This window comes from Anastrepha obliqua, chromosome 4, assembly GCF_027943255.1.
Source record: "Anastrepha obliqua isolate idAnaObli1 chromosome 4, idAnaObli1_1.0, whole genome shotgun sequence".
In the NCBI taxonomy this organism is placed as follows: Eukaryota; Metazoa; Arthropoda; class Insecta; order Diptera; family Tephritidae; genus Anastrepha; species Anastrepha obliqua.
Window position 1 is genome coordinate 40,820,092 of NC_072895.1, and position 14,011 is coordinate 40,834,102.

Below are 14,011 nucleotides of genomic sequence, written 5' to 3' on the forward strand. Positions count from 1 at the left end.
CAGGCTATATTTATAGAAATTTTAATTAAGTATTTGAACATCCCTAATGCACACACTTTAATGTAAATATATATGTATGCAATGCATTGATAAAACTGAACTTTTCGCAATTCTAATTTGTACACTCAAGAGTTAACTCACACCATTTTACTCTGACATTTGCTCCATCTTATACATATGCGACTGCACCAAGCATAGAACCAACAGTCTATTATCCTTTTCGAAAACGATTCAGCAAACAATTGTAAATGTACGTGATCTCACTATGTAAACATAAAGACTTTTTGAATCAGATTTCGAAGGCAAAACTCAAAGATGAATGACATTTCTGTCCGTTGCAGATGCATCCAACCCAGTGGGAAGAGAACTGATAAACGTAAGCACAATAGAAGATATGCTACATTTGCTATGCAGGGAAGAGGTAGACAAAAATGAGAAAAAGAAAATCAAATTCAATCTATTACAATATGGGAGGAGTACAGTTGATAATGAGAATGCTTACACTTGCTGCTTAAATAAAAGCTGCCTTGGGGCCTCAGGATACTTTTCATCAACGAAATGCTACATAGTGGCATAGAAGGTGCCATTTAGTGCTGTCTGGCCTGGTTATGAGAAATGGTGTGAGACTGTGTTTCACTAGTGCTACAATTTGTTTTCACGTATTTAAGTATTACAAGATATTTTAATGGAGAAATGATTGAAGTACCAGTCTGGCACAGCTCAAGTGTAACTAAAGCGGCGTTTTGGTACCATAATGAGACCTTGAACCGGCAAGTATCTGCAGCCAACCAGAGCTTTTGACGAAATGAAGAAGGTGATGGGATTTAGATTGGAGCACTGCCCAGGTTGTCGTAGAAAGAAGCTTCTTAATCGTCTAGCTGCCAAACCCGGACATTAACAGAGAAAACCCTCAACAGTATCCTTTTCTGAAAGGTCCCCACAGCTTCTGCAACGGGGATTAAATGGTAAACTTAGCTTTTCTGCGCGTGTACCGATTGTCCAATGAGCGGTAAAACAGTTACGAGTTTTGAAATTGAATGGCAAGGAGTCCCCAGAATTTTCTGTGCCCTGCGTCTATTGTAGTGATGCCAAAGGGGTTTCAAAATAGCATATGAAGAAATAAAGCTCCATCTCTCCTGCATATTTCTGAGAAAAGGTTGTGCAATTCTCCTTTGACAACAGTCTAGGAGATGCCGATGTCTGGATAGGAGACCTCTGAGACCGATTCAATTGACTCTTTCTTGGCAAGCTCATCAGCAATTTCATTTCGTTCTATGCTCCTATATCCTTGAACCAAGATCAGAGCGATGCTACCTGCACTCCCAAGAGACTTGATCTCCTCCTTGTAGGAGTTGACTAGTTTGGATCTACACCAAGGCGTCTTCAGTGCCTTGGTCGCAGCTTGACTATCGGAAAAACTGCCTCCAGAGGCCAACCTCCTTTAACCTGATTGAAACGTAATTAAGGGCAGCACTGGGACAAGTTCTACATGCTACGCTGATGTCAAGACAAGAAGTCCTTTGCCCCCGCACCCAGTTTAGTGATATCATAGCCCTTTCGAAGAGTTTCCCAGAAAATCAGGCATTCAATCACTATAATTGGAAGTATCAGTTCGTTGTACATTCAAAGAACGACTTGTGGCTTTAGTTCCCATTTTTTGCGGTACATAGATTTGCAGGACTAGAAGGCTATGCTGGCCTTGTTTACTCGATTTTGAATGTGTAGCTTCTAATGGAGCTTGGAGTCAAGCATCACTGCAAGATACCTAACTTCCGATGAAAGCAGGAGAACGTGGTTATTTAATCTGGGAAGTCTAAAGTGTAGATGTTTATATTTTCTGGTAAATAACATCAGCTCCGTTTTATCAGAGTTGACTCTGAGGCCGAAATTGGCAGCTCAGCGACTGAGTACAGCCAATGACATTTCTAAGATCTCAGTCATGACTGAGGTAAACGGTCGCAAGTCATCGGCGTATGCTACCAACTTAAGCCCATCCTTATTTAACTTTGCTTGAATGTGTTTTCAACTAAGTTTGGGAAGATATTAAATGTATACCCACCCTGTATTTTTCGACTTTGGAACCAAATTGAGCCCTTCTGTTAGCATAACGAGAACAGCTCACATTCAGAGAGGCAAAAAGCCGTTCATCAAGAATTTCCTCTTCTTTTTTTCCTGATTGGAATCTGTGATTGATTAAAAAATTAACTAATACGTCACTATAATACTTACATATATTCAATCAAATAGGGAAATAGCAATCCATCACTTGACTCAAATATTTCGAGCACCATTAAATTGTCGGCTGTTTTGGTCAATAAATTGATACATTTTGAATTACATTTTTCACTTTCACTACAGCTGATACTCTTTCTCATCAGGTGTTGGAATTCGAGCAACAACAACATTTATTAAATTAGAAGTATAAAAGAAGATAAAACAGAAGAATGGAATGAATGACAAATAGATAAAATTAGATTGTCCGCACTAGCATTGTCCGTCATTCCGTTTTGCTGGCATTTCCAAATGAAAGACGAATGGAAGAAGAGGAAATCAACTACTTTAATCACACAACCTTTTATAGATACGTCTTGGCTGATACGATGTGCCGAATTTTCGAATTTCGCTGCAAAAAGTTGCATTCGTAAAAACAGCCTCCGTTTAAGGGAATTCTTAATACCTTTGCAATGTGAGTCTTCTCAAGTTCTAGTATATTTTAGTATAGAATTTTTGCATTTCATCTATAGAATGTAAAAATAAATGCAAACATTTTCAGTGATAAATAAAGGGTTTTCCAATAAGAGGTGTTATTTTGATATTCAAAGAAAAATGAAATATAAATGATCGGATGTTTATTTCATTATAAAAGGGGGAGGTATGCCGTTAATAGTGGAAAATAACATCAGGCAAATGACGAATACCATCTTTGAGGTCTTGAATCGACCCTAGGTTGTAGGCATAGACCTTCTCTTTTACGTGGCCTCAAAGAAAATAGTCACAAGATGTTAAATCACAAGATTCGGTGGCCAATTGTGATCACCTCTTCGAGGGATAACACGGTCCGGAAACTTTTCCCGTAGAAGATCAATAGTTTCGTTGCTTGTGTGGCACGAAGCGCCGTCTTGTTGGAAATAAACGTTCTCCAGATCAATACCATCCAATTCCGCCCATAAAAAATCGTTAATCATCTCTCCTGTTTAACAGCTAACACCTGTTATTGGAAAACCCTTTATTATGAAAGTATTGATAGATCTTTGCTAAGTACCACAGAATCAGAATTTAGAAGCCACCTCTCTAGAGTGCTTGGTTGTTGTTGTTGTAGCAGGATAAACATTTCCCATACATATGTGGCCCATACATATATGGGGAATGCTGCTGAAGTGACAGTCCTTGGCCGGATATAAATCCGGGTCGTTCCGGTAACGTAGAACCGACTGTCGTGGGACCATGTGCTTGGTCATAGCACCTGCTACTTTAAATTTCTTAAGTTATTAAAGTTTTTAAAGCTCTTTTGTTATGTCAGAGTTAATATTTATGTAAATAGTCAGCCAGCTGGAAATAAGTAATTGAAGAAAGCGCGATGTTCAGTTCAAAGTTATAGCAATCGTCAGCTGACTGAAGGCGCCCAAGAGCGTATAAATAAATATCTCCTTTAATAAATACTTCACTTCCGTATATGCGTACAAAGACACACACATGCGAACATTCTTGTTTCTATATACTTTAACGCCCTGCCGGGAATTTTTTAGTCACCTAGTAAAATAACAAACTCACTTCTAGCTCACTCATTATTTCTAAATTTTAATTGGTTTTAAAATAATGCACCAGTCATGGGCGACTCAATTACATCTCAGTTAAATACAATAACTTTTAAATATATTTCTTATATAGGTTATGCTGATGATCTGTTGGTATACATAGTTGACTGGCATGAGGAAACCATTTTTAAGTGCATAATAAACAAATGGCGCACCAACAAAGGGCTCTCTATTAACCCCTCGAAAACGGCGAAAAGGGCTCTCTATTAACCCCTCGAATCAACTCTTCAACTTTCCACAAAAGCGAACTATCTTTTCATCCATCGTCCCACAAAACACTCACTTGGAACTCTCATCTTGAGAAAGTTACTGCAAAAACCACAAGAGAATTTTTTGCCTGGGAAACAAGGAAACTGAACTTCATAATGACTTACTCGACATTCACTAAGGTTGTTAAACTTTTAGTCATTTTCGTTTCCCTAGCAAGGCGGCCTAAAGTTAAGCAAGGGAAGGCGGTAAGGGAACTCAGCAATAGTACAGCCTCGTCTGTGTCAGTATAACAGCAGCAATGAGATAATGCCCACCTGACGCATTAGTTGTGCTCTCATTCCTACCACCATTGACCATTTTAAATGGATATGCAGCTCGTTTGAGCGACATCCCCAATCTAAAAAGGGGCGGTATTTAAAGATCCCAGATCTTTCGACATAATCCTGTTCTTTATAGTTGATATTTTATTACCCAAAGCCAGTCTCTTCAATAACTTTCAAGTTCTTATTAATGAACGTACGGCCTAAAGAAATAATTATATCACCTTCAAACAAGGCTTCCAAATATGGTGGGCCGATTTACATTTCAATTAAAAAAAAAAAATTCAAGAAAATTTCTATACAAGACACATTGGGGACATGTCTTGCAAAGTGTCCTCATTAAATATTTGCATTAATTAAAGCTAGAATACTCAAATAAATAATAATTTAATAGCATTTTGGTTTTTTCCTACCCCTAAAGAAGCATTGACCTTTGATCATCTTTCATGGCGCGCATCAACTAAAGTTTAGTATTTGTGCAATTTTTCATGATATTAATTCTGAAATGTTTAAATAATAATTTCAAACAATTTGTGCCGTAATGGCAAAAAAAGGACGGCAAAAAATCGATTCCAATAGATTTTTACGCAACAATTATATATATTATATATATATATATATAATTGACGCGTGCACCCGTTTTGGGTGTTTGGCCGAGCTCCTCTTCCTATTTGTGGTGTGCGTCTTGATGTTGTTCCACAAATGGAGGGACCTACTGTTTCAAGCCGACTCCGAACGGCAGATATTTTTTATAAGGAGCTTTTTCATGGCAGAAATACACTCGGAGGTTTGCCATTGCCTGCCGACGGGCGACCGAATTAGAAAAATGTTTTTCTTAATTTTGGTGTTTCACCTAGATTCGAACCGACGTTCTCTCTGTGAATTCCGAATAATAGTCACGCAGCAATGTCAGCCTTGAAATCCAACGTAGAATCTCTCTTGCCAACAAGTGCTACTTTGGACTAAGTAGGCAACTGAGCAGTAAAGTCCTCTCTCGACGAACAAAACTAACACTCTACAAGACTCTCATCATGCCCGTCCTAACGTATGGCGCAGAAGCTTGGACGATGACAAAATCCGATGAAGCGACGCTTGGAGTGTTCGAGAGAGAGATTCTGCGTAAGATTTTTGGACCTTCGCACGTTGGCAACGGCGAATATCGCAGGCGATGGAACGATGAGCTGTATGAGCTTTACGACAGCATAGACATAGCGCAGCGAATAAAGATTCAGCGGCTTCGTTGGCAGCGTCATGTCGTCCGAATGGACACAAACGCTCCGGCTTTGAAAGTATTCGATGCGGTACCAGCTGGTGGTAGCAGAGGAAGAGGAAGGCCTCCTCTGCGTTGGAAAGATAAGGTGGAGAAGGACTTGGCTTCACTTGGTGTGTCCAATTGGCGCCGGTTAGCACGAGAAAGAAACGACTGGCGCGCTTTGTTAAGCTCGGCCAAAATCGCGTAAGCGGTTATCGCGCCAATTAAGAAGAAGAAGTCACGCACCAACCCATTCGGCTACGGCGGCCGAAATATAACCAGGCAGAAATATATACAGGCCATCGAAAATGTATGTATGTGTGAGGGAGTGCCTCCGTAGGAAAATAAGAGGAACCCACATTTACATTTACATTCAGATAGTCAAGCCCCATAACTCTAAGCCCTATTAACTGTACTCACCACACAATTGGTAAATGAATGCTTGTATCTCCTTAACGCGTTAGGGAACTTCAACACTGCATTATTAGGCTGGGTTCTGGACATTAGAGATATGAGGTAAATGAAATAGGCTATCATCTAGTTAAAAAAAAAGACGCACTTGTCTCTAATTGGTCCTTAGCTTTTCTGTGGACTTTTCTAAGTTTCTCACGTTTCTTAGAAAGTAGTAGGAGAAGAAATTTGTTGAACAATGGTGAAATTCTATCGGTCAGCGACAAGCCAAATAATTCCTAACGCCGCAAAGAGGCAGCTTATACAACACACATTTAGTTAAGACTTTCATTTACATGGCAATGGTAGAATGGGTTCCATATTGATAAACAATAATCTAGCCAGCTTCGAACTAAGGAGAAGTAGAGTACTTTCATGGTCAAGGAATCAGAAACTTCCGCATTGCGACGTAAAAATCCAATCATAGAAAAGCTTTAGAGATAATGTAATCAATATGTTTCGAGAACGTAAGTCCTTAATCGAAGATTACGCCCAAGCCTTTAATATCTATTCTCTTTCCGACTAATTTGAATTTGTTCAAAATATTAACATAAATAAATGAATTGAGTGAATGAAACCACGCAGCATTTGTCGGCATTCAAGTGCAGGTGGTTCAGGGTACACTTTGCTTGAAAGTGCTTAAGATCCTTTTCAAGACTGGTACATTTTTCAATACAGCGGAATTGTAAAGATAACTTAACGCCATCTGCAACATTTTACAGATTAAAATATTTTTGGTAAGTCGTTTATGAAAAATTATACAGCGCTCCCTCTTCCACAGTTACTACATATATCGCATTCCTGCGTTTTTTCGAGCTGCACAGTGTAATTAGCCTTTTATAAGCCAGCGTCAAAATAACCAGATTATATTTGGCTGAAAACAAACTGAATTTCTCGGCACTAGTCACCCAAAAGCAAATAAAATAGTTGAAGTAACATTTTCAAGTAATTCAGAAACAGTGAAATTCAAGTGAACTTAAAATTTGACGAATTTCCTACCGGGTAGTCATTTGAATTGTTATATAGTGTATATTGACGTATTAAATGTATAAGCGCGCGCAAAATACGCTGCGCTATGGGAATTTGTTCAGATGTTTTTTTTATTGTTTTTGTGGCCACCACTCCTTGTTCTTTCTTTCCCCAAGTCTGAATTGCTCAGTTCGCTCGGGCTTACGTCTGCGGCCGGATGGCATGCAGCATAATTAATTTGCAACAACTTATAATTGATTAACAATTGAAATCGTATGGAAATAATAATGAGGTAAAAAAAAGAAAAAAATAATACAACGATACAGGATGCATTTTCATGAAAGTAAATTAAAAAATGTGTGTACGTATGAAAATATTTTTCAATGTATATTTCTGATTACACTTTAAACGTCCATTTCCCTGTCATATATTTATAATTTCATAAATAAAGTTTAATACTTTGCGTAGTATAATATCACACGAATTTTCGCTTTAATTTTTTCACATAGCAAATGGCAGATAAGCTGTATTTATATATGATATATAATTCGCTTTGCTTTCATTTCACACAAACTGATGCCTGAGGCATATTGACACTGCATAAATCAAGATGGGACCTTGAAGTCCTCTTTATTTTTGCTTCAAGTGCTACCAGTTGGCCAATTCATGGCTTTATTGCGATATTCACACTATCGTCTTTAATATTAATTTTTATACTTTCGGCAATTAAAGCCTCGAAAGGTTGATTTTAGTTAAGGCTACGATTTACTCGAGATGATGAGTGTACGACAGCAGTATTAAATATTTTAATTTGTGGGATTGAGTACATATAATAAATAACATAAGGAGTGAGTTGAAAAAAATTAATAATTTTAAAATTTATTCAATGTTGAAAATTTTGCTACAGACTGATATTTTCAGCATTTTAATATATTTTTTTTAATTGTCCCAAAAAAAATAAATTTGTTTCAAATAATTTTTTTACGGTTAAAAATACAAGAGTTTTATTTTATAATAAATTAAATTATATTTTATAATAAATTAAATTATATTTTATAATAAAATAAATACAACTTTACAACTGGAGCCCAACAAAGTGGCCAATTTGAGACGAACTTTTTTTAAGTGAACGTAGGAGTGGAAACTCTGATCAAAGTCCAAAGAGTGTTAACAGTGAAGTGGCATTGCGTTGCACTTTTTGTCGAAAGAAAGGTCACTCGCCGGAAAACTGTTTCAAAAAACAAAAGGCCGGTGCTGCGGAAGCTCAGTCAGTGGAAATTGCACAGGCAGTAACTGTTAAGCCTAAATTTGTTTGCTATGGTTTTAATACCCCAGGTGTTACTCGCGCAAATTGCGCAACATTTCGATACAAAATCCACTTTCTGAAGGTTTCTTGAATTTTAATTCAATAACTGTGAATGGTATTGGAAGAGACATACCTATGGTCAATGTACAACTTTTCGATGTACCAGGTCACACAGTTTTTGATTGTGGTGCACGTACTAGCGGAGCGAGCGCTAGCCTAAAGCCTGTCATGGACTTTAAAGGCTGTAAATACCGAAGTGTGAAGTGTGAAATTTGTGTTATCGACTCTCTTTTGTAAAAACTCTTAAAACAGATGCCAGCGCACAAGCGCTAGATGCAGTTTTACTTCAGGGGGAGGGGAAAGATAAGTATCCCATCGAATACGCGAGCCGACTTTCAACCGAAACAGAACGAAATTATTCCATTAAGTTTGCAATGAACAGCACCAAAGGGCAAAGTATGAATTTTACTTCAGGGTATCTCACTTTTGGATGAGAAAAGCGAACTCTCGACGATGTGCAAAATGATGTTTGGGCAATAATGGAGAGCGAAAATTTTATTCCACAAGTTTCGCCTTACCTTCGAAACATCACTGAGAATTTAAAGTCAGCAAAAGAAATTGAGCAGCGTCTTCAAGACAAAAACAAAACTGTCGTTGATAAACACAGACGGCCCCAAACTATTTCTTATTATATAAGAAATAATAAAACTTTTTTTAAGCACATTTTTTTTTTTAAAAAATTAAAAACGAAAATATTAAAAAGAATGAAATATATTTCCCAGTTTGTCGAGTGCTCGAGTGTGTTGAAAAAAATTAATAGTTTTAAAATTTATTCAATGTTGAAAATTTTGCTATAGAGACTAAAATATCTTCGGCTCTTATCAGCATTTTAGTTTGTCGAGTGCTCGAGTGTGTTGAAAAAAATTAATAGTTTAAAAATTTATTCAATGTTGAAAATTTTGCTATAGAGACTAAAATATCTTCGGCTCTTATCAGCATTTTAATATTTTTTTTTAATTCTCCCCAAAACATAATTTTTTTTTCAAATAATTTTTTATAAAAAGAATAAATTTTTTATAAAAAGAATAAATTTTTTTCAATTAATTTTTTCATGAAAAAAAAAAATCTAAATTTTTGGTTCAAAGTTGGGGGAAATTTTTGTTTATTATTTATTTTTGAAGTACTTTTAAAACCAAAAAAAAAATTAAAAACGAAAATATTAAAAAGAACGAAATATATTTCCCAGTTTGTCGAGCTGCTGGATTGAAACCTTAAAACAGCAATCCTCGAGATTTTTATCTTCTTTTTCATTTATGCGATAATTGCTTACTCGATTTTGGCCGAGTTTAACCAAGCGCGCCAGTCGTTTCTTTCTTGTGCAAATCGGCCATTTGCTAACACCAAGTCAACTCAAGCCCTTTTCCACCTGATATTTCCAACGCAGAGGAGGCTTTCCTTCTTCCACAACGAAAACTTTCAGCTGGAGCGTTTGTGTTCATTCGGACGACATGACCAAGGCAACAGAGCCGCTAGATCCTTATTCGCTACGCCATGTGTATGTCGTCGTGAAGCTCATACAGCTCATCGTTCCATCGCCTACGATATTCGCCGTTGCCAACGTGCAAAGTTCCAAAAATCTTACGCAGAATCTTTCTCTCAAACACTCCAAGCGTCGCTTCATTGGATGTTGTCATTGTCTGACATGATCAGAGTCTTGCAGAGTGTTAGTTTTGTTCGTCGAGAGAGGACTTTACTACTCATTTACCTACTTAGTCCAAAGTAGCACTTGTTGACAAGAGATATTCTCCGTGGGGTTTCAAGGCTGATATTGTTATCGGTTTTAATGCTGGTTCCTAGATAGACGAAGTCGCTTACAACCTCGAAAACATGACTGCCAACAGTGACGTGGGTGTCGATACGCAAGTGCGTCGACTGTTTGTTTGAGGTACTTCGTTTTGTCCTAGAGATCTACTGTAAGTCAAATGCTTGTTTAATAAATCTTCAGACAGAAAATTGCACACATTTCCGGAATCAGCTTAAATGTAGATGTGCCCAACAGTGATGGCCACCTTCCATAATTCGCATTCGCCAAAGTGAACATCCGCAGGAGTAGGAGGTAAGGCTGAAGTGTATGTTGTGAATTCCATTCAGTTGTTTCAAAGCTGTTCTAAAATTTAATTGGGAAGATTTGAAAACGTTAATCAATGGGTTATGATAATATGAGCTACTCCACGCATTACAGCCAATGAATTATGTCTTTAGCGAGTTTTTACTGACAGAATATAATAATAGGTTTACATACAGTTTGCCAAGAAAATGTTTTTACATACTAAAATATTCGAGTTATTTGCACTTTGTTTATTATTAAATTATTTTAAAATAATTAAACTTTGAGTAAACTTTAGCAATTTAAACTTAAAAATAATAATTGTATGCATGCTTGTGTATATTTAAATATACTTTTCAAGAAATTTCAACATAGTTTCTCTTAATTGCTAAAATGTTAATTTTATTATTTTGCTTAATTTTTCGGTTTTTCGGTTTGTGCACAAAATATTCTTTTATGAGTTATTTTGAATACTTCGTTTTTGCTGTAACTGCTGATGCCTAACAGCGTTCAAGAAAGAGTGTCCCGTCGCCCTTTTGGCTGGCAGTTACAAGCCTATGGTGTGAGTGGTAACCATGATTACCCAGCATTAAGCCAAGTATGCTGATCAGGTGCAAAAAAAAGTACGTGTAGCGTAGTACACATATAACAGAAGTGAAACTTTCAAGGCAGACAAAAAAAGATGGAGAGACCCAAAAGAGAATGAGAGAGAGAGAGAGAAAAAGAATAAAAAAAAAAATAAATAATTGGCGCGTACACTTCTGTTACGTGTTTGGCCGAGCTCCTCCTCCTATTTGTGGTGTGCGTCTTGATGTTGTTCCACAAATGGAGGGACCTACAGTTTCAAGCCGACTCCGAACGGCAGATATTTTTATGAGGAGCTTTTTCATGGCAGAAATACACTCGGAGGTTTGCCATTGCCTGCCGAGGGGCGACCGCTATTAGAAAAATGTTTTTATTAATTTTGCTTTCACCGAGATTCGAACCAACGACCTCTCAGTGAATTCCGAATGGTGATCACGCACGAACCCATTCGGCTACGGCGGCTGAGAGAGAAAGAATATATATCTGAATAAATTCACAACATTTGCAGAGAATACAAATAGACAAAGTTTATAAAAACGGAGAAAAACAGGTCGACCGGATACAAACCGTGGCAACAACGCGCAATACTCCGAACGTTTATCACCCGCACAAACGCAGCGATTCCAGGACCGCAGCAATAGCACATATTACCGCAATATCAATAAATCCAACGCCGGAATGGATAGCACTTTATAGTACGCGCAAGCACTAGCCAGGAAACGGAAATAAGCGCCAAAAAAGCGCACCAAAAAAAAAACGACAAAAAAATTGGGACCAAAAAACGCCTCAAACAGTAGGCACCAAAATATATTTCCTACAAGTTTGCACCAACAAACAAGCGCCAAAAAGTAGGCAGTGTTATTTCTCACTAGAAAATTGGCAACCACAAGGAAAAACTCAGGAAAAATAGCCTAAAGTGTATCTAAGATATATATAAGGTATAGCGCTCTCTCTCCTTTTCCTCTACGTTATATCTTTTTTCTCTCTCGCGGAACGAAAATGCCCAAAACGTTGCATGACCTTGAAATTTGATTCTCCATTCTCGCTCGTCCATAGATGCCTAAGAAGTTTCACTTCAAAAACCAAACAAATGCTCCAGAAAGTGTTTTTACATATCTGTTTTCTTCATCGTTTGCAAAGAAGATTTGAAATACCGTTATACCACTGAGTTGCTGCACATGCGTTACTAATCAATCAATTTGTTCCTTCCAACCTTTGATCTACAATCGGTATGCTACCCATAAACACACTCTATCATGACCATATTTTTATATAATAACGCAGTGTGGAGTTTTTGAACCATAATTTTTTATGTTTTAGGTCTTTCGATTTTTCAAATTGTTGGTACTCGTAATAGATTCTGTTGAAATATGCAAGAAAATCATCAGTAACAAAGTTTCTACTGAATCCGAAATGTACGATTCCAATATTTGCACTGACCTTAAGCAACTTCCTTATTTAAAACTAAGAAAGGAACATTTTTTAACAATTACTAACCAATAATTACATAAAATAACTTGAAACTAATTCTCATAAAAATCTCATTTGAAATAATATTTTTATCTTTGCAGAGAACATCGCTTTTCGGAAACCTTAACGATATTTCTTTTCCAAAAAAAAATAGGCAGCATTGTATATTATGAAATCGTCAAAAACTTCGTGTTTTGTGTTTAAAAGTGTAGTACCAATTGTATGAAAATTCCATACGGTCTAGAGCAGAGTTTTCCTTTCGTTAGGCATCAAAAAGTAATATCTACTTTTTAAAAGTGAGGAAAAAAAAATTTTAATTTAAATATTTGAAGACAAAATAAGTTTGTCCCAGCGCCATTTTTCGGCATTTTCTTACGACTTTTCTCCATTTTTGACACACCCGTTACCAAATACATTTCTATTCTGGCCAATCTGTGGCATCGCCTACGTTCGCCACGGCCCAATCGGGCTGGTGGCGGCTACTTTCTTACCGGCACCTCACAATGGAATGCCGTCGAAACGACGGGCGGTATACACTCGGCCACCGAAGAGTATGTGATCAAGAGTGGACGTGGTCGTAGTTCGTTGGAAGCGATCGCACGCGCAGCCGTTGCACCATTAACGGCTAGCTCCAGTGCGGCAGCGGCAGGCGGTGGCAGTAATACGAGTTCAACGACAACAACAACAACTGCAACTAGAATGATTGCGCCACGTTATCGTTTTCGTGATCTACTACTTGGCGATTTCTCATTCAATGACGACGGAGAGAGGTGAGTGGCTGTGACTTTAATTAATTTTTAATTTAATCATTTGATGTACGTGTGTTTTTAGAAAAATTGAAAAAATCTAATGCATAATTAACTTATTTTGGAAGAATGCTTTTTAATTACTCGCATAGCGCCTTTGACGAATGCACTTAGGCAAAATTTCAGCAATTATAATAATTAAATTTTAAGCAAGTCGCTTGTGGCAGCAATTTCAACAATCGAGTCATCACCATCGTCATCTGTCACTTTGAATTTCCCAACGGCAACACAAGTCCTTTAAAATTTGCATTACATCAAGAATACTCGTTTGCATAATTTGTTAGGGCTCAAAATCGATTGACAGTGATCGATATCTTGGCGTGGTTATGATGGTTATGATGTGAGTGGGACGGTCATATTGTTTAGTTACTATTGGCCATCATTCGCTACATAATTTGCTTTGTTTTTGTATAATTACTCTATAACGCCATAATGACTGCATTAATGGCTAGTCACAGCTCGAAGTGATAAGTGATTAATGTACATAAGCGCTAATTGACCGACTTTCTCGCTGCGAGCGGTTGTGGGTGACTTTATTTCATACACACGCAAGTCACTTTGCATTAGTGGTTAAGAGAGATAATCTACAGAGATTCGATTCTTGTGGGTGTATACTCGTACATATATATTTATATAGTATACGTGCGGTAGATGTTGACTAATAATGTCCCCAATAAGGCTTTTCTTCATTAACACTTCGACTCATTTAAAATTCTATTGG

The 14,011-nt window shown here is 37.3% G+C and overlaps 1 long non-coding RNA gene across 1 annotated transcript in view; it reads left to right on the plus strand.

The window, feature by feature from the left end:
• The window catches only part of LOC129244884 (uncharacterized), a 29,055-nt gene extending 15,807 nt beyond the window's left edge, over nt 1-13,248 (plus strand). Inside the window, exon 3 of the long non-coding RNA XR_008582390.1 lies at nt 12,586-13,248. This is a non-coding gene — a long non-coding RNA (uncharacterized LOC129244884). The remainder of the gene's footprint in view (nt 1-12,585) is intronic.
• Nucleotides 13,249-14,011: the final 763 nt, after the last annotated feature.